General features: G+C 36.7%; 1 long non-coding RNA gene across 2 annotated transcripts in view; it reads left to right on the top strand.

Annotated features, from left to right (window-relative positions):
- Positions 1–14700: 14700 nt before the first annotated feature.
- LOC107308961 (uncharacterized) overlaps positions 14701–27642 on the top strand; it is a 28382-nt gene continuing 15440 nt past the window's right edge. Inside the window, exon 1 of one of the 2 annotated variants that reach the window (XR_004307037.2) lies at positions 14701–14768. This is a non-coding gene — a long non-coding RNA (uncharacterized LOC107308961). The remainder of the gene's footprint in view (positions 14769–27642) is intronic. The other variant, XR_014939709.1, reaches the window with a different exon arrangement.

Consider the following 27642-nt stretch of genomic DNA (forward strand, 5'->3'; position numbering starts at 1 on the left):
AAATCACATAATCTTCATTATATTACTTTTCATAAGGGAATAAAAGCAGAACCATATTTTCACTGTGGGAAGCTAAAAAATTAAAATAATTTTTTTATATAAATTAATTGTATTTTTTGTTGTTTTTATCTCCCTGGGAATAATAGCATAATTATAGCTTAATTATATCATTTTTTTCATCTTCATTTTCTTTTTCCCACTAAGCTATGACTCTTCTGAGTTTACAATAACTTATTTTATGGTTAAGACTTGTGCATTATTCAATTGTGTAATTTAGTGCCACAGTCTAGTAAACTTGCTACAACCCTTCTTTCTAAGAATTTATATACGAAGCCTACAAATTCATATATATAATGAAAAATACAGACAGTAATGTAAGACTTCTCTTTTGCAGACCAGCGGAGTACAGTCAGCACACACTTCCTCTGAGAGCTGGATCAATAACGAATACATTATGACATTCAAACTCTTCCCTATATTTTCTACCACTTTAATTGATCTGGCAGAGCTAACTTCCTGTTCTGTGAATAAGATCCTGTATGGCTTTTTCCCCAAAGGATTCTGAGGTTGCGGGACACACAGCATTGAAGTGAGACAGGGGTCATAATAATTCTACCATATACGCTTTGGAGAACACAAAGTAAGAAGAGTGGACAATCTGTCTGATTGTCTTCCTGGTTTTATAATTTTGGTTGCAGACACCATAAAGATGAATGCGTTTTGAATAACTGTCTATGTTTAGAGAAACATTAGGTAGGTGAACTACACAGATAATGTATAAGTCTGTCTTTGAATGAGAGGAAGGATGATATCATAAAATCTTAGCAATGCTGAATGTTTGTTTCTAGGAAAGCTGTTATTTAATAAACAGTTCTTTTGTTTAAACCATGAAGCAAATATATCAGAGCAGCTTCCAGCTAAATTCTGGCTGCGCTGTTTACTCAGTATGTCATACTTTATTATTAATGACACTGTGTATTTTTAATATTTTTTGTAACTATAATCTTAAGTGTAATATAAATATGGGAGTCTGTCTTGCTTCACAGTGATTTAATACACTAATATAGTTCTCAAAAAACATTTCAGCCTGAGAAAGGGAGAACATTTGCTTTTTTGTAACCATCTGTATAAAACAAGGGATTGTTATGTGGAATGTCTTGGGGTAGATCCAATAAAAAAACAAAAACAAAAGCAAAAAAAAAAACCCACAAAAACTAGAATGGAACTTGAGTGTCTAAGTCAAAAGTTTCATAGCTTACTGTTCCCTTACTATCTACTTCCCAGCTAAGCATATACTTAGTTCTCCATTTCACATTAATTGTTTTACATTTGCCTACCTAGATTTGAGATTCTTTGATCATTATTACTGACTGTATTACTTGATACCTGTTATACTTGGTCTGTTCAAGGTCTGGAGACTAAAGCTCATTATATTTAATTTGTTAGATAGGGTTAATCTTTTAGAAAGTGCATGAAAGAAAGAGTCTCAAAAATACAGTGACAGCTATTTTCCTTAAGAAAATAGTGAGGAAAGGCTCTGTCCTGCTTTCTCTTTAATGCCCTAGTGGGTAGTGAACTTGTCTCTGAGTAGTAATACAAAGTTGTAAGTTCTCAACCTGATTCAAACTGCTGATTCCATCTGTTGGGATTGTGGCCTAACTAACAGACTTTGGCTACATGGTTGGGCAAAGTGTGGTAACACAGATATAGATGAGGAAGTAGTTCCATCACACAGAGGAAGAGATTCATTGAATTAGTGAAAAGTACTGTGTTTAAGTTAGTGGGTTTGCAGTTGTAAGATCTACGCTAAACAAACTGAGAAAACCTATAGAGCTAGTTCTATGAGAGAAGAGAACTTAATATCCACAGAACCCTCAAGACAGGCTACTGTCATGCTCTTGTTTTCCCTGCCTGTCCCTGTGATTCTTGAAACAGTGGCAATGCAAAATGGAGTCAGTATGCTATAGCTTCATGATCATGGCACTTACTGGGGAAATCAAAGCTTTCTTTAATAAGAAGAGGAATTTGAACCTGGGTCTTCCACCTCATGGACAATATCAAAGGCAGGAAGGGAAAGGAAGGAGGGAAAATAAAAGTAATACTTCTTCTAAAAGGAAAGAATAAGCTGTAGTTTATTCTTTGAAATAACTGAGTTTAAATGAAGAGGTTACAGACTGTTTTGCTACAGGCAGATGTTTTCTAGAAGGTATAGGCAATTCAGATAAGTTCACAGGCAGCTACTTGCTGACTGTGGCTCCTTTCTTGCTCACTGTGCTTTATAGCTTTGAATCTGTTTTGGATTATGGAATGGCTCCATGAATTCTATATACTTTATGTACCCTAGTATGGAAGCTAGGCATTATAGTGCATAACTTTTAGACTTCTCAGTCATCTACAGTATAAAAATCAGGAATTAATTAGTAGAGAATGGAGCTAAGTCTTTAACCTACTTCTGCTCTTTACTCTTAGTAAAAGAAAGCAGTAGTTACAAACATGCCAACCTGAAGAAGTTGCATTAATAAACCTGTAAGTAAACTTAGTTAAACCAAAAAAATCACAACACCTTCCTTGCTCAAAATCTATTGCATACTATATTATAAATACAGTATAAATGTGGTGTCAGAAAAATACTAAGTAAGGCCAGAGTTATGCTTCTTGTTCTTTGATATGATTATTGTACATAAAGCTTCTATAAATATTTAATTCATGGAAAAGGGAGGTACTGACAAAACTCAAACGTTAGAGGGGAGTGTACAAAAGTTGGAAACAGAGTCAGATAATCTGGGAGGAATATGGAGACATTCCCTGAGTATGCAAAGATGTATTTACAAAAGCCAAATTCTGCCTGGAGTTGAACCTGACAAGAGATGTCAAAAATAATGAGAAGAACTTAGTACAAAAGTAGCAAAAGGAGGACTAGGGAAAATATGGACCCACAACTGAATGGGGCAGGGGGTCCTGGTTACATGGTTAAACTGTTTGAACACTGTAGTGCTCTTTGAACACTGTAGTATTCTTTGGCAGATCTTTCATCACACATGGATGTATGATTAACAGTTTAACCTAAGCATGCCCAGACCCCCTCTTTGTTGTGCTGTCCTGCACATACAGTGTGGCCTTCAATGCTACATTGCCTGGGGCCCACAGAATCTAAAAGAATGTAAGATTGCCTATGCTATTCTCTTCTTATAGCGTTTGACATAATAAATGTTATTTTAAATCATACTTTACAAAATCAGAGTGCCTTTCTGACTGAGATTATAATGGACCGGTACTTGTTGCAAAATAGGCCCAGAGAACGGTGATAAGTGGAATTAAGTTTAGTTGGAAACCAATAACTAGCAGAGTGCTCCAGGGCTCAGCACTGAGTCTAATCCTGCTCAGCATCATCAGCATTTTACTTTGATTTAGATCAGCTATCTAGACACCTGTGTTTTCCATCTAAAGAGAGAGCCAAAATTTTTGATGTTTGTCTGACAGTTACATTGACTCTAAGTCAGTTACATTGTTTTTGTTAAAAATTGTCAAAGATCTCATGATATTCAATAGAAAAAGTTGAAAATTAGCATTAGGCAGAAACTTTCTGCTAAAAAAAATCCCTGCAAGAGCAGGCAAGTTATTTGAAATCAAATCTTTCTGCAGGAGTGCAATTTCTGGTCACAATGAGACACACAGGAAAAAGATTTCCATCTTATTTACGATTAAGGTATTTAAATGAATTACAGAAGACCAATATCTGATCCTGCTCTTCTTGGCTCACTCTAAAAGAATGTAACCATGGTGAATGCTTTGACTACAGGGATAGTTAGTTCAGTAAAGGGCAAAGGATGTTTCTGTCACATTTCTCACTTTGAACATTCTTGGTTTCTTTTTGGTGCAATGCAAGAAGAAATGTTTCTCTCTCTCTTTCTTTCCTTCTCTCTCTCTCTCTCTCTCTCTCTCAAAAAAAAAAAAAAAAAAAAAAAAGAGAGAGAGAAAAAGGGGAAATAATTTCCTGCACACCTTCTCTGTGCTCTTCTTCTAACAAAATGACAGTGTGAGTACTTGTTTGGCTCCCTTCCCACGTGGTAGAACCCCAGTAAGCATTCTGCATGTTCTCAGATTTTCCATTAGTAATAATTTACATAAAGACTGTATATCATGTAGAAAAAGGGATAACATAACTACCAGATGGATAGAAACATTGTGACTCTTTTGCTGTAATGTATATTTAATAGCTTCAACATAAGCTTGCAGGGATGATCTCTAATGCTATTGAAAGCAAGTACTTATGGTATATGACATCATGCTTTTATGGCTAAAAATGCCAAGGAACATTAATAGGTAATTGAATTCTTTATGTATCTATTCATAATTACATATTCTTATGATACTTGCCAACCACATCTCAGAAAAGAAAGCTCGTCTCAGAGAACAGACACTGCACACCAGCTTTCCTGCACACTCGGCTCCTTTTGTAGCTATACAAAAACCTTCAGGCTTGTCTCATCAGCAGAAATTTTTCACTCAAGTAGATGGGGGCAGCTATTAGGGTCATGTACCTCCAAGCTGTCACTTAGATAGATCAGAAACTCTTGCTTTTTCAGTCACTGATCAAAACTACTTATAGATTAAGAAAAGAGGTACTTGTTTGAGATCTTACCCATTTGAGATCTTAAACTATAACTTGCAGCTTGTTGACAAATTTGTCTCATTAAGATATATGTATAGCTTCTAGTGAGATGCTTATCATACAGGTAGAAAATGTAAAGTTAATACAGTGATCTATACAGAAAGTAAACTCTCTCCTTTGGCTTGTTGCTTCTCTGTTTTTGCTTGTTCTGGAACATTCTCTCAAGCACCTTCTGGTGTACGATAATGTATTTGCTATGTCTAGCACTTGCTACCTCTGTTTAAGTACAAGTTTAGGCTGTAATCTAGTTGATGAGAATGCCAGTTAACATTTATAATTCATCAGTAGAGAGCACTGCCTCATAGTTGTGCTTTCATTTCAATTGAAAACATGTCATTTTTATCTGCAACGGCTGTGGAGTCTGTCGCATGCAATTCACTTCGGCCCTTGTATTCTGATGTTTGATTCGGAAGACTTTGGTGCGGAAATGTTCTGGTTCTCAGACAGATGAAGAACGATACTGAAGAGGTCTGGTCTGCAAGAATGGTACTCAAAAAAAAGTTTGTCTCAAGAACAAGTCAAGAATTAAAGCAAATTTTCATTTTCAGCAAATTTTTCATTTTCAGTGAATGAGAAGTAATTTTAAAGGTTTACAGGAGACTTGGATTGTTTTCCTGTGACAAAGAGAGTAGAAAGACATGAGTACAATCACTAACTGCTGCTGCTTAAATGTGCTTGCCATGTTTAGTCCTTCTTAGGTTTTATTCTAGAAGTAGTCTGGCCATGTGTTCGGCTTTATGGCCCTAGATACTTCAGGTGGTGCATCAGTTTACATACAAACAACAAATGTTTTGGGGAGCAATTTTCTCTCCTATGCTTACAAAGATAATTCAGTAGCTGAGGACCAGTTAGAGGAACAATAATCCTATCTGACAACCAGTTCTCATTAAAGCAGCAGTTTGATTTCCTCTCTCTTCCATTCACTCTACCCTTTGTGCAGTCTCATGACCTTCCTTGTGTCACTTCTGGTTCTTTACTGATGTCTCAGGTAGCCAATTCAACTCAGTAAAGCAGGAAAAATATATTCAATTTTTGATTAATAAGTTTACCATCAGCTTAGTGAGCTGAATTGGGTGTGAAAATCAGATACCGGAAGGGTACAAGGAGAGGGGCAGGATGCTGTGGCTATGATCAGAAATCTCATGGAATAACTTAATGAGAAGTCATTTCAGAAAAAGAAGCGGTAGCACTGTTAAATACAGCAGGAGGCAGCTTTATGACAAAAAAAAGATCCAAATGAAATGAGGAGTCTGACATAGAATAATAGAATAATAGAATCACAGAATAATAGAATCACAGAATCAAAGAATCACAAAATCATAGAATCATAGAATGGCTTGGGTTAGAAAGGACCCCGAAGGGTCATCAAGCTCCAACTCCTCTGCACAGGCAGGACTATCAACCTCCAGATCTGGTACTAGACTAGGCTGCCCAGGGTCCCATCCAACATGGCCTTGACCACCTCCTCCAGGGATGGGGCATCCACAGCCTCTCTAGGTAGCCTGTGCCTGCACTTCATCACTCTCTCTGTAATTTCTCCCAACATCTACTCTAAATTTTCCCTCCTTGAGCTTAAAACCATTCCCCCTTGTCCTGTCACTATCTACCTGATTAAAAAGTTGATTCCCCTCCTGTTTATAGTCCCCTTCTGAATACTGACAATGGGGCAGACAGAAGAATGAGTGGCTGGTGGCTGTTCAGCAGACACTATAGAATTTGCTTCATCCATATTGTATCACTGAGGAACTGGCTGCTGTAATTACCATAGAGTAAGAAATAAATCTGTTTTCAATTCTTCATTGCCCATATGCTTTATTTCTTCTTTTCTGTGTGCTTCAAGCATGAAAAACTGCAGCAGAATTTCTGACATCTGTTTGAATGTGCATCAGCTGTATTCCTTTACTGGTAAAAAGCAAAGAATCCACAAGACATCAATAATAAGAAACAGCGCAAACAATATTGTTCATCAGATTAGAACTTTAATATATTTTCATTTTTTTCCTGTCTGTTTTCTCTTACCCCTTGCTGCTCTGTTATATGGTTTACATCTTCCTCCTACTCCCTTATATGGAGTGAATGAAGTCTTAGTTTACCTTTCTCTCCCATGTTTTGCCTTCCTTTCTCAAAAGGTATTTTAATATGACTTGATAGCATCTTGTATTTATCTGTTACTAAGGGAGTATATACAAAAAGTAACACAGTGAAAGAAGTCAGCAGTGTGCCCATGCACGCATCTATTTCTAAATGCTTTTTCCTTTCATTCTTTACTCATTTTTCCATCAACGACAAAATATAATACCGACTATCCAGCACTTCCTGGTACAGAGTCTATTTTCAGTTTCTTATATCTTTGTCAAACATTAACTTTACCACACTTAAGATTTTCCCCTCCCCACATCCTACCCAGGTTATATTTTTTTATTTGTTCAATTGTTGTTTATTTTTTGTTTGATTGTCTTGTGAAGGTGGAGCAATATGGGATGAAAAGTTGTTGTTAATGACAGACAATTTCCTAAAACATGAGTTGCAGAGAATATTTTGCTAACATTTGTTAGAATTAAAAAAGTCTACTCCCTATTTAACTAGAAAGTTTATCAATAGGTAGAGGTTCACTTTGGAGACGTTTTGTATAGAAGTTGATATCTATGTGGAGCAAGAAAGTAAAGTGGATAAGCTGATCTCCTCTTAGATACTTTTGTGGTTAGTGCATTTAAATGTAGAAGTATGAGAGAACCTTGTCAAGTACTTTGTCTTTTTATACTGACTCATGCAAAAATCCTTTAACCTATAGAGAATAGTTCTGTCTCACCAAGGTTGTAGTTAAAATACTCCATACTGCACAGAACAGCTCTGGTAAGTTTATTTATTTATTTATTTATTTATATGCTTGTGTGACCACATTCAAAACATACAAACTAGGCCATTTTTGTAATCTTCTGCACTTTTATTATGCACAAAATGATAACCTTTTGAAAGAAAATATAGCCTTCTTCACTGGTTTTGTAACTGTTTCCTCTAAAATTTTTCAACTTCAGCCCAATTTCACTACTGCAATCAGTTGAAATAAAACTGTATTTTTGTAGTGCATCAAACTGTAAGCTTGATGCTTCTAATCTTTGCAATTTATATATATATATACATATATAGATGTTTTGTTTTGTTTCGTTTTCAGAAGGTAAGTCTGAATTGTTTTTTTCATGTTTAGTAAAGGTGAATTTGGACATATAATAGTTAAATATTTTGTTCACAAAAACTTGTCACAATTTGGCAGCTCAATTTGAATCTTTCCAATACCATGTACCTCAGCAATCATTCATCTTGGGCTTAATAAATTGAAATGTTTATATGACTCCAAACAACATATTGGAGATACAGTTTTCAGTAGAAAAGCTTCAGCTAATGTTCCTTAAATCCTACCAACTTCCCTTTTCAAAAATCTGCTGTCTCTTTATTTCACTACTCATGTAAAATGAGAAAAATAACTTACTTTAGCCCACAAAACATTTGGAAAAAAATCAAGAATACGTGAGCTTTATATGTAATAAAGTGGTAACTTTGTGAGTATCTGTAATACATGCATGGTTCTAATAGAAACTCAGTTCCAATATTTCACAAGTTCATGGTGTTAGATAAGTCAAATAACAAATATATGTTTATTTCTTCTGAACTAGTTTATCTTTCCTGTTGAGTGGGTGCCTACCACTTGAGATTTTAATCCTCTCAGATTATTAATGAGTATTATTGTTGTCAGCATCCTGGAATCAGATGGCCAGCAACATCAAATTGTGACAAATTGCAGACTTTGTTTGTCAAGTACTGCTGTGCTTTTAAAGGTTTGCTCAGCCCTACAAATAAAGATTCTGGTCTTCCTGGCAGAAGATTGCTGCATTTGCCTTTGAATTCAATTTGCAATTCAAATCCTGTCTTCAAAACAGGATTATCAAACATCAAGTCTAAGCAGGATTCCTAAAACATCTTAATGCAAGTTGGCAGTCACTTATCACGCATTATTTAACAGTTTTCAAAAATCACAGTGTTGTCACTGTAATTAGAAGCCTCTTTATATTGTACTACATAAGTGGCTTGTTAATCTGAAATGTGTTATTAATAGCAGGGTCTTAATTACTATAATTATGCTAAAAGTATTCTTATTGTGAAGTCTGAGAATGCTGTAGTTGCTGTGTGGATTTTTATGTATTTGGTTTATCACTACAAAATGCCAGTGATTTTGAATTTGCCTTCAGGTATAATTAAGATTTAAACTGTAATGTCCATTTTAGTATGGTATAGCATGAATCTACATTTTATCCTGAAATTCATATGAAGCTAAAGATGAAATGCTATCATGGTTGCTATCACAAATTTGGTATCACTATTTTTGTAGGAAAAGTAATCCACTGTCCCCAGCACATACACAGATGTAATAATTTCATCACAGAAGGCATTTGGCGCTGGATTTGTTAACCACTGTGTACTTTTGGTATAAACCTGTTGACTGTTCCCAGTGTCATTCTTTGCCTTCTTTTGCCCAGAAATTGCTTCCAAAAAACCATGTTCCATTATTTTCCCAGGGACTAAATTGTGGCTGACCAGATTGCTCTGGAGATCAACAAGATTTTATAAGGAATGTTACATTTATCTTAATCTAATCTACTCATCAAAACCTCCTCTGATTTCTACAACCTTTCAGTTATGGTGTGGAGAAACCTCACAGAGATATTGGCAGGCAATCAAATGCATACCATCTGATCACACAGATTTATATGGTTCAACATTTCTTGTCTCAGTTGCCTTCTCTGCTGGTAGGTCTTTTCTCCCTCTGAGCAGAAAGACTGGAGAGATCTTGTGATGAAGACTGAAGCAAAGAAGACAAGCTTAGTTGTGTATCCTCTGTTTAGTCAAACTGATCTCTTGATACATCCACTCATTTTTCTGAATATCATAACAGACTTTTCCTGTACTTGGAGGCTTGTCTTTGTGTATCACTGATCCACTTAACATCTGTAAGAGGTTGTCCCTGACACTATCTGGATAACTCTTAGGTTGTCTTGTCTCTGTATTGCTTCTTCAATAAATGTCATGGAATAAAATTTCCTCATTAAGTGGTAGATTTTGGGATCTAGAGATTCCCTCAAGTTGCTTATAAAATGATTTGTTTCTCACTTAGGTTGAATGATATGTAACAAACTCTCACTATGGTGCCCTGCTCCGTGGTCTCTCTTCTAACCCTGACCCACAGGCCTTCACACAGTCTGCCACTTGCTCCAGAGAAGAGCTCTACACATTCCAACTGCTCCTTCATGTAAAGAGCATCTCACCCCTGTCCTCATCACTCTCACCTCCTTCTCCTCTGCCAGCCTTTTGTCAGAGCATGCATCCGTGTGGTCCCACCATTCAAGTTGTCCCAGCATTTATCAGTTGTTCCAGTGGTGCTGAGTTCTGCATCTGCATGTGGAGAAGCAGATTGGACGTCACTGTGATGGCTTCCAAGCTCTGTGACACTGTGTACAAGTGGGAACTCTTTTGACATCTGCAATTCTTCCTGTGGGCTTTCTTGTTCCTAAAATCCTGTCCTGTGTGCTAAAAAACACTAACCTTTCCTCACTTCAGTGAGCGCTCTTATCATTTCCTTATTGAGTTGCGTTGCCACGCTGGCCACCTTTTCCTAATGGACCCCAACTCCTGCTAGCAGTCCTTATTCCCAAGATCCAGTGTTGTCAGAAAGCACCATTTCTGTATGAGATTGTAAAGATGTCTACAGACATCTTTGGAAATAACCAGAAGACAGCAGTCCGAATAGACAAGAAGTAGTACGTGAAGGTCTTCCAGGAACTCCACAGACCGTTGATCACAACAATGATCTTGATTCACAAGAACTTATAAACACTGAGCATGAAGAATGTCCTGAACCAATACTTATCAGTAAGTATACAGATCAGTGGATCCGTACAGTGGATTATGCAATTCAGACCACACCCAAGAAGTGGTGTCAGCTCTAGACAGATAAATACTGCAGGATTATTAAGTAGATGAAACAAAGGACCGTTGGAGAGACTATTCTCAACACCCACATAGAAACCACTGATGCATTAATCCTCTGCTTCTGAGTAAGCAGCTGAGGTTGGCCTCTTGACTGTTGCTCTAAATGGTAATTGTGTAGGTGTATGTGAGTGAACTGTGTGAGGGAAATGCACTGTATGAATAATCACCAAGCAGTTTAATTAATGAAAGGCACTCTAATAAATTTTGGCTGTGATCCGTTTCTTCCTGACTACATCCCCTACCAGACAAAAAGGAATTTACAATATAAAATTTACAATATAAAAATAATAATCATATTATTGTAATAATCATAAAAATAAAAGTACTATTTGTGACAGCAGCCCTGAAGCCAGCTGGTAACTCAGAGGATGTTCACTCTCACTAGGCCTTTCCTATATACCTGTTGGACTGAGGAAAATATTCCCTGGGTTCCCACATCCTTCACCTTTGTCTCTTGACATCTGCAATCACTTTTGCTTTGCTCCATGTTTCCCTTAGGATTTGAATGGATGATTGCTGAGAAATGATAGTCTGAGGGCACCACGATCCCCATCAAACTCTCCAAAAGGTGATGAATCAGGTCCACAAAGATGGTGTAAAACTCTCATGACAGCAACTTCATGGGAATCTGCAACCATTACTGTCCACCATTTCATCTTGCTGCAAATGCACATTTCACCCTCCAGAGTTTCCGCAGTGGAGTTTGTGCTCCCATGCTCGTTACTGGAAACTCAGAATGGAAGTCAGAGGAGGACCCATTCTGCTGGTTCCAGAAGTCATAAACTTCCAGTTTCCCCTGAATCATGGATTCAGTGGATGAACAGCAAATTATTCCTAATCAGTAGGAAACTAACGAGAATTAGTTGAGAGCAATTTTTATCAAAAAAAAAGACTAAATAAGCTTCAGTCAACCAGATGCTGTTATCCACAGATACCCTTAGAAGCTTCAAGAAGCAACACCCTGAATTCAGGAATAATAAAAACCAGAAAAATGCCAAACTGGAATAAGCAAATAAAAAATTAAAACCCAGCTACTGGGAAGAAAATAGCTGTTAAGAGTACATACATGTGGAATGCTGGTAGTACCCCCTTTTACCATAGATCACTGATCAATAGAAATCTATGCAATCGTAATTATCACAAAGATATAAAACCAGACTGTAGAGGAGCTTACAACTTCTTGTACTCCCTCTGAGGACAGATACTATTCTCTTTCATTATTAAGGAATAGCTTTTCTTCGTTGGTATTTAGATATGTAGGAGTTAAATGCGTGAGTCAGAGCTAATCAGTCTATAGTCCCTTTATAGTCTATGGAAAGAAATGGATGATTCATTTGGCTCCCTTAGATGCCAGACTTGGGATGACATGATTCATCCTTTGGAGATGTCCTTTGAATTTCCTTTTATCTTTGATATCTAGTTAATCACACCCTTGGCAACCACCTCTAGCTCTGGTGAACATTTGCAGCCTTGAGGCCAGTGTAGTTCAACTCCTTTTCATAGAATTGCAGAATAGCTGAACTTGGAAGACCTGATCATACATGAGAGCCAAACAAAGGTGGCAGGCGGGCTGCATAGATGAACATTTTAATTGGGAGTAACTATGAAATCAGGTTCCAAGAAATGTTGCTTAGTTTGGTCTCAGATATTTTTAGGCATTTAACTTTATCTGAATAGCTTCCCATGATAAGCAAGATTATTCACAGAGGTGCAGAAGAAAGCATGAAAAGCTCATTGAGGGTAGAAACCCAATGAAATAGTTCAATCAAATTACTCGTAGTATCCCCAAACATTCTGAGTACCAGCTCACTAGTATTTTTTAAATGGGGTGTAACACAGAGGAGGTTCCATCTTGCACTGATTATTTTGCTTTCTTTGCCTCTTTCCCTTCTTTGTCCTGCTTAACCCTTTAGCCTAGCATGTTTTATGATAGCAAGGGATTGAACTAGCATTTGACTTTCACAAAGTTTTATTACTATCATTTGAAGCAGAAAACCAAATAAATAACATAATGAGCATCAGTTAGCCATTTTCAACTGATCCTTGGTCTCCAAATCTTCCCAGCTTCTCAAATTAAGCAACAAAAAGCAGCAATTTGCAACTTCCCTCATCTCTCACTTTTCCTTCCTTTTGAAAGCCACAGACACATTTTCAGGCAAGCACTACAGCTTTGAGCTTCCCCTCTCTCTTCAGTTTGAGCTTGGTGTTTGCACCTAACCCCACGCCTTGTCTTCCCACTTAGAGCATTTTGCCACCTCTGCTGTAAAAGGGCACCAACCGTTTCAGTTAAAATTATGTAGAAACAAAATTCCCAAGAAGCATCTTGCTTAATAAGCTTAATTTTCTTAGGGGCTTATCTTGTGTTAACAAACTTTGAAACGATTAAAGCTTAGAGGGACAAAAGAGAGAGGTATGAGTAAACTGCTGCTATAATAAATAGCAATATGAGTGGCCTATGATTTCCATTGCCGAAGATGGCAATCTTGAGAGTTGTGCCAAGCTTGTAGGGAACTGTATGCTCAGCCTCTCACAGAGGTACGCGCTCCCAAAGCTATGAACCAGATGGAGTCACCGTGTCTCTGGACATGATCTGTCCTCTGTGGCAGTGACCTCAGGAGGTGGTGCCCTGTACCATCAGGCCTAAGCCTGCAGAATCCCAATGGGCTCATTAGGCTGCTTTCAAGGCCTGTTTATCTTAGTAACTGCATGACATCAGAACATTTATTTCTGCCATTGATTCGAATATCTTAAGTAAATGCTGAATGAAGATGTCTTCCCGTGCCTAGATTTTATTCAGTGCATAAATATTTGTGTGCTGGTTATATAAAACATTTCAGAATTAGACCACTGTATTATTTATGGTTTCATTAAACGTTCCCAAAATATGCCTGTGTTAGAGCAGGCATGTATCCCAACTGCCTGAAGAATGACTCTTTGTTACACAGAGAAGACATTTTACTACTCATTTTGCCTTGCCCCAAGAGGTAAAGTTAGTTTAGCTCTTGAATGAAGTCCAAAAAGAAAGTACAGTATGAACTAAAGGTCACAGTTCTTCCAAGTGAAAGCTCTGCTGATAAATCTTCTTGACAAAAACAGCTCAATTTTCAGACAACTTTAGATCATATGAGATATCATATTCATTTAATGAGCAGATGTTAGACTTACTTTTTTTTTTTCTCCCTTCTCTTGATTTAAAGTAATGTATAGTCGTTAATACTGGTAAATTTATCATGGAAAAGTATTATATGATTTTATGGAATCAGGAGAGGGTAAAAACAGATGGTTTATAGCACTACATGAAATGCAGATAAATGAATGTAAAATTTGAAGGTCAGGTGAATGTCTTGATGGGGTATTTCTATATCAATATAGTTCCCACTGACATCTTTAGTCTCAGCTTACAAAACACAACACTTGCTGATTGTCTGTGGAAGCAGGAATAGGGAAAAAGGTGCCTTCTGGGCTGTGTAATAACTAAACTAGGAGAGGCCTAAAGGAAACACCTGCAAGGAAGTTAGGAAGCAACACATTCAACCCCACTCCCTCCTTCACAGTCAAGGAAAATGTGACATTTGTTATGTTTGTAGCTGTTACTTCCTCAGAGCATAAGACAGTGTGGTGTAGTTTAGATCCAGTTCAGAATCCAAAGGAGGCTGCCTTCCCATTGCACATTTTTTCAAGTTGCTCATTTCCTCAGTTTGATGATGGGCCAAGAATTCCAAAATGTACATCATCCTTCTTGCTATATTTCACAAGCTGAAAAGTTATGGCATAGCTTGATTTGTAAAATTTTGGGCTGAGATAAAGACAATAAAAGGCATCTGTGCATCTGTGTTTGAAAACTGAGGGTTGTCAACGACTCTGTGTCCAGGTGGAGGCTGGTCACAAGAAGTGTCACTAAGGGGTCTACCTTGGAACTGCTGACCTTCCACATCTTTATTACACAGTCAGCGGGACTGGGTGTACCCTCTGTTGATGTCACCAAGCTGAGTGATGTAGTTGACACAGTAGAGAAGAGGGATGCCATCCAGAGGGACCTGGGCAAACTCAGAAAGTAAGTGCATGAGAATCAAATGAGGTTTAACAAGGTCAAATGCAAGGTGCTGTATTTGGGTCGAAGCAATCCCAGATATGAGTACAGACTGGGAGAAAAAACTCATGGAGAGCAGCCTTGCAAAGAAGGACTTGAGGGTCTTGATGGATGAAAAGCTGGACATGAGCCAGCAGAGGGTGCTTGCTGTCCGGGAAGCCAACAATGTCCTGATCTGCATCAAAAGTGGACTGCCCTCTTGAGGCTGCATCTGTAATAGTACGTCCAAGCAGGGGGCCCACAGTACAGGACAGATGTGAAACTGTTAGGGTGAGTGGAGAGGAGAGATGATCAAAGGTCTGGAGCACCTCTCCTGTGAAAAAGATAGAGGGAGTTGGGCTTGCTTATCTTGGAGAAGGCTCTGCGAGACCACTGCAGCCTTCCAGTACTTGAAAGGAGCTTACAAGCAAGAGAGGGCCAACTTTTTACACAGTCCAACAGTGACAGGACAAGGGGGAATGGCTTTAAACTAAAAGAGATTTAGGTTAAATGTTAGGAAGTAATTTAATACTCAGAGGGTAGTGAGGTGCTAGAACAGGTTGCAAATGCCCCATCCCTGGAGACATTCCTGACCAGGTTGGGCAGGGGCCCTGGGCATGTCAGAGGATTGAAAATACATCATCTTTAAGATCCCTTTCAACCTAAGATGTTCTATGATTCTATGATTTTATGAAATTAGCTGAGAGAGTAAGCAAGAGCAGCTATATACATACTCCAGTAATGTACTTAGACATGTGTCTATGCTATGAATTCAATTAAAATGATCACTATGTGTGCTTAACTGTAACTTTTTTATTTGTTTGTTTTTATTAATGTGACATTTTGTACAATGGGTCCCACAATCTAGCTTTTCCATAGATTCAACAGGCATGGTATGTTCTGCATTTGTAGAAATCTGTGAAATATAGATTCAGTGAATCAAACCTTTTGCAAAATGCTGGGTTAAATGTACATGTTCCAGAGATGCACTTGCAGATTAGCCTTATCTGGGATTTCTGCCTGATCAGAGTGCCTTGACGTCTTTGATGGATGTACAGTACCTCTTACTTTGCCTGGACATGTTTTTGGTGCAGAAAGATTACATATATCTGGGGAAACCCAAGTCTGCAGTAACTTGTTTCCAGCATCAGGCACGTTTAAAATGACAGGACTTGTAGATCGAACTATTACAGACTTGTCATCACCACAGATAATATATTGCGGTACCAACATTGTAGAACCACTGGTTATGTTTTATGTACATTATAGCTTCTTCTTTTCTGATTGTGAATGTCTCTAGTGCACAGATGGAGCAATTTCTTAGCAATCAATGTGACTATGAAAAATAACATTTTTTCATGCTTTTTGCTAGTATGTTCATTCTATTGAAACTTAGTATTAATGTTACTGATCTAGAAGCCCAGCAGCATTACTAGAAGGGGATTTTATCACACTGCACATCTGAATAAGCCATGTTGTTTGTTTTGCTCATTCAAAAGCCAGATCAGCTGATTGGTAATGAAAAGAAGTTACCAGTCAGCTCATAGTGTGATACGTTTTGTCCTTTCAGTGCATGAGATATACTTTTTTCTTCCTGAGGATCTGTGTAAATGACATTTGGCCTTTATTAAAGCATCTGATATAAGGAATAATATTTATTATCTAGACAAATTTATATGCTGTCAGTACATAAAAACTTTTTGAGTCAATTGGACAATGGAGGGAAGCTACTGAAGGTTCTGAGAAAACAACTTTGTGCAAAAGAAAAATTGGTTAGCATCAATTCTCAGCTCCTGCTAAGAAGGAATTTGCTGCCACCTCATGGGTTTGTGAAGTATTTTTCTCCTACAAACTCTTACTATGAATGGTTCTTGAAACTAATCGTAAAATAGTATTTTCCTTGATATACAGATGATCCTGTGGATCCTCACCCATCCCTATTTCTGTTTTTATTTTTATTGCATTTTAATTTTCAAAAATACCTTGTCTCTCTCTTTTTTTTTTTTTTTTTTCCCCATTATTTAACTGCCTCATTTGGTCCTTTACATGTAAAAACTCTTGTTAAATATTAATTCCTCAGAACACATAGCTATATTTTCTTAATTGCATCTTATCTGTATTTTTTGATTACCATATTATTTATTAATTATTTCATGGAAATTTTTTTAAGACCTTAAATTAGTATTCATAAAACTCCATCAACAACATTTAACAGCATAACAGACATTTAACACTCTGCATGCTATTAATCTCTGAAGGGATTTGTTCCATGTCTATGGAAGATACTGATCTTGCTGTGTAAAACTTTTTGCAACTTAGAAGCAAATCCTCAAATAGCAGTAGATTTCCTTACCTTTTAGCATCTCAGTCAGTGAGCTGTCCAGCTGGAACTGTAAGCCAGACAACCTGAGACTTAAAACACTGCACTTCTTAAGTTAAAGGAGAGAAAGATCAGCTACAGGCAGAATGTCTACAGTTGCCTAATTCTTGTATTTCTATAGGCATACTTCTGAGAAGATTAAAAATAATTACATGGTGTTGTTTGAGACATCTGTGAGGAACAGTGGATGTGAATGGGGCAAAGATTTTACATTATATGGTAATTTCTTGCATTAAAAAGTTCCATTTTGCCTTAGAATAAAACCAGATACTTTGGTTAGTTTTCAGAGCAAGAGGTTTAAAAATGGTACATATGCCTTTATGTAGTACATTCACCTCATAAGGGAAAGAAACCCTGCTTCTGTCAGCATGCACAATTGTTCATGCAAACTGAAACAGCTTCTGAAGAACAGACTAACTGTATTGTCTGATAGCTTCTTGGATGTATCTCTCACCTTTAGCATAAGAAAGATGGAAAGGAGTGCAGAACTGCTTCTCCTTTATTGTAATTCACACTTTTCCTCTGCCTGGAGATTCATGGAAGTTGAAATTGGGAACTTACTGAAATCAAATACCTTTTTCATTTCTGCAAAAGGGGATTCTTCAGTGAGTCAGCAGTTAATGTTAGATTATTTTTGTTGAAAAGTTCTCAGATTTATTTTCAAACAGATCTGTGACACAGACTTTTTTTGCAGATCTGAAAGAAAATAGAGGAATGGGGTTTCAAATACTGAGCTTCAGACAACCAGTAATTCCCAACGTGTAACTTTCACTTAAACTTTAGTATTCTACTTTCTCTCCTGCAGTGGCTGAGTAGTACACATCTCATAAACACTGTGTGGGTGAGAATTTTGACAAAATAATTCTAAAAACGGTTTAAGCAAACAAGAACATGCAAACATTTGATTTTCCCACGTTAATAATTCCAGTATGCGAGTGTTCCCTCTAGTGGCTGACTGGGATTTAGAAATGGAAGCTGGTTGTGCTCTCCTGGACTAATGTGAACTGCAGCAGTGGTTTGTTCTGAAATCTCTTCCAATTCCTAAAATGCTCTTTGAATCCAGAAGTCCAGGCTGGATCCTGCTATTTGCATTGGGGAGGGATGCAACTATAGTTCAATTGCATGAATTTCATGAATTCTTTGGGAATTTGAAAGTAGGCTTGTCATATGATAAGCCTGATGAATACAATTACAAGCCAGAATAACACAGCATGTCTCAGAATAACTAATTCCAACAGTCTTTCCTTTTGACCTTTAAGGAGTAATTATGCTTCCTGTTATAGAGTGAGCTGTAGCTATTTACCACAAAGAAAAAAATAACTTTTTGATTGTGGCGTAATTTATACTTTTTCATGAAAAAAATCCTTATTTATATAAGACCAAAGATAGAATTGCCTCAATAAACAGTGAGTAATTCTTCCCATAGAGCATGGTTCCTTCTTTTCTAGGTTTATATAACTTGTGTGTTTGGATAGCATGCATCCAACGGAGATCTTGTATAGGAGGAAGTATACATAGCCATACATTTTAATAGGAAGCATTTATGAGACTGATCTACTTATAATGGGCATTGGACTAATTTCATTGCTGCAAAAATGTGACAATGAATCTGCATAAGGCAGGCATTTAGCCACTGGGGATTGCTATGTACTACTGCCAATGCCTAAGTGTTGCAGGTTATATTTCTGCATCTTTTTATTCCCTGACTAGAGAATCAGTAGGTGAACTGGGTGAAAGCCTATGCTAGGTTACATTCCATACATCTTCCTGAGGATGCAGCTTTGGCAGTACCCATCCGGAAGCATCAGTACTGAGTTTCTATGTTCTTACAGCTATTTTGTGGGAGATAGAGGCCATAAGTACCTTGGTTATCTCCTTACTTTGGCAAATATATTCTATTTATTTTATCTCACTTTATTTTATTTGTTTCCGTCTTCCTATTTTCTGTCACTGTTATGCATTTGCTTTAGATTTTTAAATAAATTAATGTTTCTCTCCACAGAGCTCTAATAAAAGCAGTGTTATAAAATATTGCATAACCTTTGATAATTCTTTACATAGAAGATTTGTCAGTTGAGGAATATGAAGAATAGAAGGCTTCTTCTTTGTAAGGTTAGGGCTAGTATAGGACTAGAATAAGAACTCTTCATGGGGGATAGTGATATGCATTCCTGCTGAGTGCTGGGTAGAAATCTCATGCTCTCCATTGGGCTGAACATGCTGCTCCATTATAAAGAACTGCAGCAGCTTTCCTTAATCCTAAGATTTTATGATCCTTATCTGACAATGGGAACCCAGAACAAGGAATTTTACTATCATCTTGTGATCTTGTTTTAATTTTGACATAAACTTGTAAATTTAGAAGTTGTTTTTGGTACTATCAGATGACACAGTGACTCAGCAGTTAAACTCCAGCATTTGCTGCAACAGCACCTACTGGGAGTTTCTAACAAGAACTAGGTTTTTATCGGTTTATAAATTAGTCATATTGAATAAAGAGGAAGTAACCAGTTAAGCAGAGTAGGGAAGCATAGAAATACTTCCTATAATGAAATAGATAGTAACTAAAATGCCAGTAATGTTTCTTCTTTCTACTTCATTTTGACTGTTGATTCAATCAAATTATTCTGGAGTATAAGAAGAGGGGTCAGAGCCTCTGGATCTTAGAGGATGCTCTGCAAGCACCCATAACACCAGAGTATGGAATGTTACAGGCTGAAGGGTTCATCTCTATAGGCTCAGGAGATTTTTCTTTTGTTGTTGAATGAAGGATTGGACACAAAGAACAAAGAAATTACAGAAATTACTAAGAAGAAGAAAATTCAGCATTATTAACAGTGACCTGCATTTCCACTGTTTGCTATTACTACTTTTCAGCTTCCCTTGATAGCTCACATGGCACGAGGACTTTGGAGTCAAACATGAAGTATGGGAAAGGGAGACTTTTATTCTGAATGTTTTCCTTTAAAGGTTCTTCACAAGATTCTGCAAGCAGAAGGGCAGACTGAACAGCATTTGTGTGTGGGTGGGGAGCAGGGCATCTAACCCGGGAATTTCAGGTGAAGCAATATAATGAAACTGTAGGAGTGCAGAGAAGGGTAGTGTGGGTGGAAAATAGCTAAAGTGGCATAATGGGGGTTGGTAACACACCTTCAGACAGATTTTGTTATGTCTAATGTTAAGATGGGAACGTGGCCTCAGCTGAGGTGAAGGGAACCCAAGTGGTCACAGATACATTTGGGATAACCAGACTGGGCCTGGATGGCCAGCAGAAGGGCTGCTCTTTTTTTTTTTTGTTTAGTAAGAGCTATTAGCAATAGGTGAACGGTTGGACTGGATGATCTTTTAGGTCTTTTCCAACCTTGGTGATTCTATGATTCTGATTCTTTCCTCCAGAGTGCCAAAACTTTGTAAACCATCAGTGTGCATACAGACCTATTGTACATTGTTGGCAAAACTCAGGCAAACTAGTAGGCAAACTTGTTATTGTAAAACATTCAGAAACCAAATCTGCTAACCACTGTGCTTATGTACTTACAGCCTTCGGATTTACAAGATGTCAGTAAGTGTGAGAAATGTCAAAACATAAATGTTGATCTTTGTTTAAGAGAACAATAGGAGCACTTAAGCAGAGGGTTTCCTGGGCAGATACTTCTTGTGAGCATGCAGTAGTGACTCTAAAATCATAGAGAGTGCTGAATTCCCTGCTCACGGCAGACTCTTGCATAGTGTATCCAGAAATTTTCTCATGTGCCAGATGTATCTCACAGATACTAATTAGCACTGATCAAACTGTACCTGATACTTGCATGAACTTCCAAAATATTCATCTAACATCTTGAATTAGTTAAAGGGCATCTTAAAATTCTAAACAAAGGCATAAAAGCCCTGAAAATTCTGTCTGGAATAACATTTTGTATAGAAAAATTGAACATGCCCACAAAAAACAAACGTATGCATCATAACTTTGCTTTGAGCTCAGAAAAACGGTTTAGAAATCTCTGTGAAGTGAACAGTACTTTTTCCACTCAGAAATGCAATTTTCATGTATTGTAAATGTAATATTAATGAAGAAATGAGATTTGGCACACAAAGTTTCTTAAAGTTTCCCTAAAGGTGAATCCATGAGAATAACATCAAAGTCAGACAAAAAATAATTTAAATATACAATTAAGCAACAACTGAAATTAAAATAAAATTGGACTCAGAATTGTTCTCAGAGCAGGGAATATTATTTGTATTGGGGTGGTTAGCAGTGAAATGCCACATGTTACTGTCTCATTTCAGACATCACAACACCTGTTAAGTATACTCACAATTGTACTAGAAAATATTTTGGTCTGTAAAATATAACACAAACTGTACACAGATTTACTGGAACACTTTGAATGGATAAAGAGTTGAATTATGCACATAATTTAAGACAATGTTAAAATATTTATATACAGCAATTATTTTTATTCTTATTTTTATTTTTTGCCTGAATGTAGTTGTCTTTACAAGGAAAAGGTTCATCAGTGAGTTTTACCCTTTTTCATTCAATGTTTGGTGTTGAGTACTATTGGTATTCCTTAGTCTGAATGTGTATTTTAATTTTTATCATACTCAATATTGAACACTGCTACTTTTCAGGGCCTCCTCCCTAAGACTGTGATAGAAGAACAGCATTGTAGAAACACCTATTGTTTTATTTTTAAGCAATATCCTGAAATTTCTCTGAGAGAGTGACCGTAGCCAAAATATTTATGCTTTTACATTGGTAACAGCTTAAGATTTCTGTTTAATAAATGGGAAATAGGTTTTCTGTGAAAAAGAGGAAGTGACATTGGTTTATATAGCATGACCTTGTCTGAAGAGGGACACAATACTATACAGAACTGAAGGAGAACATGCTCTGTGTCTGAAAAGCCAATACAGAAAATACACAGCAAATCATGTGCCTGCAGCATTACTGAAGGTAACGTTTTTCAGAATATTTCTTAAGGAAATAGAAAGCAGATACTCCTGATTAAAATCTGTTACTCATTAGGAAAAAGAAAAGAAAAAAAAAAGAAAAGAGAGAGAGAGAAACCTAAGTTCACTGCAGCTAGCTGTGAGAACTAAGATATTTATGCCTTTATACTACAGCAGTGCCCCAAGATGGTCTGAACTGGCTGGGGGTCATTTTGTTGGACGAACAGGAAAATAGCTTTCGTTGCCATGAAATGCTTTGTATTGTAGTTCAAAAGGTTAACGAGATGAGAAAACATGAATGTTAAGGGGGAGTGTGACATTAGTGATCAGGGTGTTACCTGTTTTATGAAAATGCCTTGAAATTCACTGTTATGTGTTAAATAACACCACCCTTATTGTAGTATTGTTGTAGTTCACAAGGACAGAGCTGAGATGCTGAGAGAGAAGTCTGTCTTTTTGGCTGAGTCATATTATTTGATGCATGCTGCCAAAAATCACTGTTGGAGCAGTGTGTGCAAGTGCAGCACCCATCAGTTGTTAGTGCTGGCTGATGCTCCAGTGTGAGTCAGCTTCTCATCTGTGCTCCAGCTGTGCAGTTCTGGAGGTGCTGCGAGAGGACACAGGGAAGAGCTGCAGGAGAGGGTGTTTCATTGCACAGCCAGGTTGTGGCAGCTGAGCTTTTCTGCTGGAAAGATTTCCAGCCATGTAAAACTCAGTGTGTGGAGGCAAAAGAAGTTTATTGGCCTTAATTGCAAACTTGTTACTTTTGTTGTTTTGTTTTCGCTTTTAAAATCTGGTGTGGGATTTATAAAACAATGTAGAAACTGTTGTAAACTAAATAGTTTCACATGCGTATGGGCTCTAGAACACTTACTTTTCGTCTCTCAGTTGCAAGATGTAGGTATAATGGCGTTGGACATAAAGTTGCTACATCATTGCTTGCTTTGGTCAGAATTGTGGAATGGCACAGTGACAAGTCCGGAAGTTTAGTTTCTAATTAGAATAGCTGTCCTGTGTGCAAGGCAGCACAAAAGCTCTTTGACAGGCAGTCAGAATATTCTCAAGCCAAGGAAATCGGAGTTAGGTGAAAGAGAGAGAAAAAAATATGTCAGTGTGCTCTCTAAAATTTCTGACACCGAGGAGGTAATCACATCCTGGTTTTTCCATTCATTCTTTGGGTTTAAAAAAAGGGGGAAAAAAAGCAACCTGGACATTTTACTGGCATTCAGATTCTATGAATCTGAAGGAGGCAAGAAGCCTGTGTGTGTGTTACGGTGTTTATAGAACTGAGTTTCACACAATAGTTGATTTTTTAAATAATTTATCACAAAATACTCGAGTTACTCTCATTAATTTATTTTTTTTTCTTTCATTTTCATTATGTTTTCCAATGCAGTTAACAAGTTTTTTTTTTTCCTGTTCATAATTAGAATTAGTAGAAAGGTCTTGGCTTCCCAATTCATCTGCAGTCATTATCTTCTCACGAGAGATGTGAGATTTGAAGTAACAATTTTATTATTTTACTATGCTTATATATATATCAGTGCTTATTTTGGTCCATTTATCCTTGAAAGAAAAATTATTCTAAAATAAACTCCAATAATTTAAGGATGTATTTATATTTACTTACATTATGAAAGAGAAATAAAACTATAAAAAATAAAATGCCTAATATTAGAATATGTTTGTGCACATCACTTGAGCACTACCACTGACATAAGGGCTACTCATGAAGTAAAGCTCTATTAAGCATGAATAAAGGCATCAAAATCATGCCCTGAGAGTCTAAAAATTCTGCAGCATCCTGTAAGTGCTCAGTTGCTGGTAATAGTTTTGTATATATGGAACAATTGTTCAGTTGTTCTATCAAAATTTTAGCAACATAGAATGACAATACTGAAATCTCCCACATCTATATTTGGAACATACTTCCTCCTTTCAAATGTCACTACGTATTTTTAGTTATAAGAAAAGGGGGATCTATATTCTTTCAACATATTGCTTTTCTTCCAGTTCCTTCTTCACTAGTGAGTCTAGGAGTTGGTGCATGTAAACGATAAGTCTATGATGTATCCAAAGGCTTCTTGGCCTTCCCATGAAGGAGATAGACATGGCTTTGGCAGCGTGCACTGAGATTGTACTATATGTGCTCGTTCTGCACGTGTGTACACTAAGTATACTCCTTGTTCATTGTTGCCCCATCTGTAATGCAGACTACAGTGCCTGGAGCATAACCACATGTAGAAAATGCACGTGCCTGTGCGCACAATATACACATACATATCTACATACGTATGCAATGCTGGATGCTTAGCTCCCTACTGAAAGTAGATTTGGGTGAGAAGTATCACAAATCCTCTTTTTCTCTTTTGGCTTGCTCTCAGTGATTAGGAAATTTCTCTTCATGGCCTAAGAGTGAAGGAGGAGTGTATACTTACCTGTCCTTTTGTTAGGAGGAGATGTTATGGTAAAAATGGATGCTAAAAAGCCAGTTAAAAAAAATAAAAATAAAAAATAAAAATATATATATATATATTTGCCACATCTAAAAGATGCTCTTAGTTTCATATATTTAAATTCTAAAATGATATCCTTTCACCCCCCTTGCTCTAGACTAATTTCTTGTACCTTGACCACAGTTTTTCTCAGCAGCTTTTTCCATAAGATTATCTCTGTGTCACATCCAAATGACTCATAGGATCTTTGTGACCCTTTCCATCTAACTTCTGTTGTCCAACTCAGAAAGTTTCTCAGTTTTCTCTATTTATCTGAGCACATGTTAAAAAATAGGATGTCAAGTTCTTAGTGACTAAGGCTGCTTGATGATAAGAAAATAAAAGCACAGGATAAAAAAGTGAAAGACACAATATCTGGCACTGATATATACAGAAAAAAGTATTTATTAAATGCAAAGCTGCTGCCTGATGGACATGTAAAAATAGTTATGTGATAAACTATGAGCATTTACACAAAACAAGTTTATCTTACATGTAGTAGATTTTAATCTTACCATTTTATTTTGGTTTCACTTTCCAATGTTTGCCAAGATATAAATGTGGATAAAGTCCTCAGGCTGTCACTTGCATGTCATACTCTTTTTTAACAATACATGATGGTCTTTTTATTCTTTATACTTTTACATGTATTGTTGAATAGTTATCTAAATTCTCAGTCTATTCACTAAGTTCTGAACACACCGCATGTGCCTCCTTACCAAAAGTGGTTTTCAAGATGTGATTGGACAATGTGCTGGATAATCCTACCTAGGCTCCCTGTCAGATGAGACATTGGGCCTGATGATCTCTTGAGATCCCTTCCAACGTTGACTGATGTTGAAATGTAAAAATCAATGCTGCTTTTTTTTCAGTGCTGTGGATGCTGTAACCCAATTAAAACGACTTTTGGTGATCAGATATCCCCATCTGAGCTCTTGATAGTAATTTAAATAATCCATGACAGTTTTGTTCTATCATGAGTGCTTAAGGTCAACATCTATGTTTTTATCTGACCAGTTTTTCCTTCTAACCACAGTTACATTGTTTTTTATATATATATATATAAATCTGGAAGGCAAAAAAATGTTTTTCTTTTCTTATTTTTCTGCTGAAAATAAGAGAGGATTCAGCTACTGACCTATCAGAAACAACTCATTTTTCTCCCCTTTTAAATAAATCTGGTTTACTGCCATGATTTTTTTCTGTCTCCTCAATTGTCTTAAGATTTTCTAACACGGAATCGGAGAGACACGACAAAGGTGACTTTTTGTCATTTCTCCTCCCTGCCTTAATGTTGGCTGATTCATTAAGAGCCATTTTTTGCAATTGCAGATATTTACCTGTAGCAATCCTAGGAAAAATCCCTTGCTGGAATGGCTGAGCCAACTTAATGTCTCTTGAAACAGATCTGAGGATATGATCCCATCTTTGCAAAATTTCATTTTCAGAGTATTATGTTAACTAAACTGAAACCAAAGTGAGATCATTAATCTAAGACATTTGAGATATGAAGTCTCAGGAGTAAAAAGTTGTGTATGTTATTTTTTTTTGCGTGTAGGCACTTGAACATCATGTGAGTGAGAATGACTCAGATCTGTCTTGAATTTCCTCAATTGAATGAAATACCATTGCATTTACCAGTAACAGGTGCTAGCCCCTTTTTGTAAACGTAGCTAATTACTTTAATATTGTTGGCATGTGATATTGTAAGTTCTTGTTAGACAGCAAACGTTGTTTGGAGCTGAATAGCATTGTTTGGAAGTCTGCACATCTTGAAAACTGGAATGGTTGAAAGTATAATAAAGCAGTCATATTAAAAACTCAGTAGGCAGCACTTAAAAAGCACATACTATTTCTAATAATGAGATATATTTGTCTAATGAAATTAAATATGCAAAAGTATCTTATGTTATAAACAGAAACAGAGAGTTCATGAATACATTTTATAAAAGATGTATAGTTAAATACTTATGCATATTTACTTCTAGATAGAAATTAAATATAAATATGAAATAAATATAAACATAAATAGAAGTGATTTCTGGTGTGGCAGATAACACTAAACAGATAACAGTATCAGCTTTTATGTCAGAATCTGTACATGCTGCTTCTGAGAAGAGTCTTGTTGTCTGTGAAGGAATTTCCATCAATGTTACTGTATGAACAGCCATAAGGAATTATATGGGTATAGTTTATCACAGAGTATATCTGGGGAATCAATGAAAGGATTTCCTGATGGCCCTTCCAGATGTATTTTTCAGTTCTTTTGTAGGAGGAGGCTTCAGTGTTGTTTTTGATGTATGCTGAAGTGTTGGAAAATGAATTGATCTGAAGATATCTTTAGGAAAGAAATAAAAAAGGACTCAATGCATACAGGACAAACAGTAAAAGACCAAAGAAAGAGCAAAGTAAAAAAGGATTTAAACGCTTCTTTAAATCTTCAAGTAGTTTTTTAAACTATGATTGTTTTTTTTTTAAATTTTTTTTTATTTTTTAGTTTTTCTTATTCCTAATAAAGTGTCATCCTGCTTAGAATCTACTAAAGAAAATCTGGTAGTAATTACTACCGTATTTGGCTTGGGCTACTGGGGCTTGGGCTCCTCAATGTGTTGTTGGCAAAAAAAATTGGCAGAGTAAAAGTAATTGCTAAGGAAAGGATGTACTTAATGTGAATTCTAAGCCTTGCTGGCAGTGTTACTCAATTTGGTGTTCCGTGAGCTCTACCAGATTCAGTTCTGCTGTTTTGTATTCCTGTACACTAATAACTTGTCAGGTCAAAATGATCCCTAAACTGGCTTCAATATGTATGGATGCCAAGGATTCAAGTCAGAAGGCACTAATTTTTCATTTCAATTTGTTTTATTATTATTATTTCTTTTGTGGTTCAAGTAGAATGACATTCCTTAAAATTGATGTTACCCCATGACAATGGCAGTTTCCTTTAAGAGGTGCTTACTGAAGCACCTCTATGTCTTAAATTTATTTAGACACCCATGCTTACTCCCAGAAGATTATTTTTCTCAAGTACGGC

The sequence above is a fragment of the Coturnix japonica genome, chromosome 1, assembly GCF_054131305.1.
Source record: "Coturnix japonica strain WE chromosome 1, WE-NBRP24, whole genome shotgun sequence".
Taxonomy (NCBI): Eukaryota; Metazoa; Chordata; class Aves; order Galliformes; family Phasianidae; genus Coturnix; species Coturnix japonica.